Source organism: Dendroctonus ponderosae, unplaced genomic scaffold (genome assembly GCF_020466585.1).
Source record: "Dendroctonus ponderosae isolate FM_Combo_2020 unplaced genomic scaffold, Dpon_F_20191213v2 Dpon_F_20191213_1, whole genome shotgun sequence".
Lineage (NCBI taxonomy): Eukaryota > Metazoa > Arthropoda > Insecta > Coleoptera > Curculionidae > Dendroctonus > Dendroctonus ponderosae.
The window spans coordinates 27,568,533-27,573,101 of record NW_026017110.1 but is presented as its reverse complement, the minus strand read 5'-3'; positions in this window follow the sequence as shown (position 1 = coordinate 27,573,101).

Here is a 4,569-nt window from a genome sequence, read left to right as displayed (position 1 = left end):
AATTTCAATAATTATCTAACTCTTTTTGACAAAAGTTTTAAGGAAATTGAAAATCCAACATTAAAACAACCCCAAAATTAACTTGTTACAAATCTTTTTAATCCATTCATGCCGGAAATTTCAGTTCAAACCAAACGATTAGAAGTAACCTCCAGAACGTTAAATAAAAAAGTTAAAAAAGCAATTTCATATTTCGATTTTTTCCGATCGACAGAAAAACTCGTTTACCCCACCTGCATATCTGAACTTTCCCACTTTAAATATAGCCAGAATTAATTCAAACCTAATGTTTTGTGGCAAAGTTTGATTAATTATTGTTTTCTACCTATTACTTTTAATAATTCCCATCTCTCGCCAAAAGCAATTTCGTTTTCGTACCGTTCGTGGAAAATATAATAAACAACGTCATTCGAAAAAAAATAGAACATTAATCAGTTTCCACAGAAAGTGTGATGCTTTCAAACGGTTCAAGAAACAAACGGAAAATAAATCTTGCAGAAATCGTCGTTAATATGGAAAGTGAGATTCGATTTGAACGGGTGAAAGCGCAAAATAAACAGTGTTCAGCTGACGGAAACCGAATTAAGTTTTATTAAATTGTTCAACTAGGTGTAATGTAAATTCATTCATTCATTTATTATAAGCCCGTCCTCGTCCACTCCTGAACGTAGGCCTCTTCCAATTGTCTCCAGTATAGTCGATCTTGGGCGGTTTGGATCCAGTTTTCGCTGCGTTACTCTGAATGTTCTCCCTCCACCTCGTCTTGGATCACCCATCACTTTTTTTTTTGTTTATCTAGGGCGCCATTGGAGGATGACCTTGGTCCACTTGACAGCTTTGCGCACTGGCCCTATCGGAACTCAAGAGGTCTATCCGAGGTGTAATTATTGCTAGAAGTCGACAATAGTACAATTGTGCGGTATTAAACTAGATTGGTTAAAGTGCGCACCCTCCTCCGCAAGGACTTTTGTCGGGCAAAGACGGGGAGACCATAAGTCGAAGTTTTGGGTCTTACAATAGAAATGAGATGCTGCCTACGGCTAAGAGGTGTTAAAGAGGGGATGGGTACCAGTCTGGTGGTCGGAGGATTTCGGCCAAAGCTCCTGGGTTGCTGTGAGTATTAATATGGACTCGGGGTCGGAGACGGAAGGAAGGAGTAGAAAAAAAGATGAGTTTCCAGAAGAGGAGGAACTGGCCGGACTTCTGGAGGATAAACTCGAGCTACTGACGGCCACGATTGATTCCATTCAGGAATATGTACCTAAGGTCAATAAGGATATAAAGAAGAGCATTTCAAGACCAGTAAACAAATGAAGGAAACTATCTAGAGGACTTAAGAGTACTCTTTATCAGGTACCTAAACCGAACAATCGTCAAATGGGTGAGATCAGAGAAATTATCAAGGCCCAAATTGCTAAAATTGATATAACACAGAAAGAACAGAAGCGGCCTACGTCGTATGCTGGACTGACGGCAGCGACAGGTAGCTATATACGAGTTGCCGGAATGAAGAAACCAATAGCAACAGAAAGTACTTTTAAAGCACAACTATCCCTAGGGGACGATAAAGTCCCCGGAGAAGAACTGAATAAAATAACGATGATGAAGCTAAAACCTAAGGAGGCAGGCTCTAAGCCAAATCCAATTTATGCAATAAGAGATAACAAAGTTATCATTGAGTCATCAGAAGACTGTTTCGACAAGATTAAGAATTCTCTAACCATTAAGCAAATGAAGATCAAGATGAAGAGTCTGGGTAAATTCTAGTCGAGGCTTGTGCTCTACAATGTGCCATCTGACATTAGCGCTGAAACCATTGTTCAGGAGATCATTATACAAAATGACCTACAAGGAATAGGTCATATATTGCGTCATGTGCCCATATAGTGATAGAAGTTCTGTGGGTGGACCGGAACGGGTCCGGCGAGTAGGACTTCAAGGCCCGTTTCATAATTCCCCCTCCATTCACCCCCTCCTTTCTACCCCTACTCTTCACGACCCAGGCGTCCCATCTCCCTCCCTTATATGGTCATATACGGCGAGTCTATAAATTGGCGCCAAGAAACAAAGACTTCGTTCATTGGACACTAGAAGTGCATGCTCATCCAAGAGCTATTTTGCTTCAGAAAAAGACAATCTATTTGGACTGGTATTTCTGCAAGGTCGAGGACAAAATTTATGTCACACAATGTTGGTCACTGTATGTTGCTATATAGTCGGTCATATGGCGCCTATAGGATTTTGTTCTTCAGATACAGTTACTTTACAAATTTTGGAATATGCAGAATCCCTTCTAATACATTTTGTAAAATCTATGGAAACATTGTATGGTTGGCACTTGGTTTATAATGTTCATAATTTGCTTCACATCACTGATGATGTTCGACGATTTGGACCCATTCACAGTTTCTCAAATTTTGATTTTGAACATTTCTTACATAAGCTTAAATCATTAATAAGAAGGACAATCCATTGGCTCAAATTATTAATAGGATAAGTGAAATCAATTATGTGAATTCTCAAGAAACTGTTTCTTTCCAAAATGTTTCGAAATTAACTTGTAGTGCTCTTCATTCAAATGGACCTTTTATTACAGGTTGTAAAGCACCTCAGTATGGCAAATTAAGCTATAAAGGTTTTGAAGTGGCAGTTGATCGTGCAAATTCGTCAGTTTTACCTACAGATGGTTCAGTTATGTTCAGTTCGGTAAGAAATGTTCCTACTTCTATTATTGATAATCAGCTTGTGATAATAGGACAAGCGTATAACCAAAAGCGATTATTTAGTAATCCTTTTAAACAAAGTGCTTGGAAGAGGGTAAAATCCAAAAAGCTTGGAAGAATGCAGAAGTTATTCTGCTCTTTAAAAATGAAGATAAGTTTAAATTAGAGAATTATCGCCCTATAAGCCTTCCAGCTCACTTATGTAGACTCCTCACTAAAGTAATGACCAACAGACTTGCTCATAAATTTGACTCACACCAACCGGTGGAGCAAGCAGGATTTCGCAAGGGTTTTGGAACAGTAGACCATCTTCAAAGTATAAGAACACTTATAGGGAAAGCGTCAGAATGCAACGTCCCTCTACACTTGGCATTCATAGATTTCAACAAGGCATTCGACTCTATCGAAACATGGGCATTTGTAAAAGCAGCGGACGACGCTAAGATAGACTGTCAATACACAAATCTGTTGAATTATATATACGAAACTGCCACCTCTGAGGTCAAGGTATATTAATAGTTGAAAACAGAAAAAAAAACCATATTGAATAGGGGTGTACGTCAGGGCGATATCATATCCCCAAACTTATTATTATTCACCCTACCTCTAGAGAATATCTTCAAATCGTTACACTGGGAAACAAAAGGTATTAGCATAGATGGATCGTACCTAAACCATCTCAGATTTGCGCATGATATTGTCCTGATTAACAGCAGTGTCCAAGAACTGACCGAAATGCTAAAAAAACTGACGAACGCTGCGGAAAAGTTGGCTCAAAAATTAACACCTCGAAGACCAAGGTAGTGAATAACATCGAGGAAGACATATTTTTATACTCTACAAAGCTAGAGAAGATAACAGAATATATCTATCTTGGTCATTCAGTAATATTGGGTAAAGAGAAGAATAAAGCGCGTGGCAGATCTGAAGTGGGAATGTGTAGGACACGTGGCTCGTCAAGATCCTAACAGGTGGACAAATAAACCTACACACTGGCGACAAAGACAAACCGAACACAGTGCTGGAGGACCGCACCGTTAGGACTCAGGCGGGAAATGAATGGCATCAAGTGGCACAAGGCAGATCAGAGTGGAAACATTTGAAGGAGGTCTACGTCCAGGAGTGGATGATCAATGGCTGAGAAAGAAGAAGAAGAATAATGACTGAGACGGAGCGACCAGGAGTCCTATTGCATTAGTTAGAAAGAGAAGCATATAGAAAAATCTTTCTTGTGGACGGAACGGTTTTGTCTCTCTCCAAGAGTTCCATCATTTATATGGGTTGAACAAACCACAAGGTTGCGGTTTGTTCAACCCATATAAATCCCTCGACAAACAATTATTTAATCATAGATAGAGAGTTCGTACTTTGATCAGTAAACATCGTGCTACGCATTGCGCTCTGCAGAATCACAGTGTTGTAAATCGAAGTTAAAAACTATCTTACAAGAATCTACCATTCTTGCTTGCTTAAAGTCTTTGAACTACGCTGTCTTTAGTGTGCTTTTCAGCATTTTCAACATTTATTCAGCTGGTGCTCAGCTTTGAGGTTTTTCTCTGAATTGTGTGTTGCAGGACATGGAGGAGTCCAAAGAATTACTCGCCGAGGAGGTGCTGAGGCGCTTTGAGGCGCTCGAGGCCAAACTAGAGACAACAATGATGGAGGTCGCTTTTTGGAGGGACCGGGCGGTGAAGGCGGAAACGCTTTTAGCCGCCAAGAACGTCAACGTGCAGGAGATGGAGAAGAAGGACAGAATGGAGGAGAGCGCAGCCTCCTCCAGCGAATGTGAAACGGTTGAGGGACCCGCTGAGGCGGCAGCTCCCTCAATTGCCGCCAAGGAGGGCAG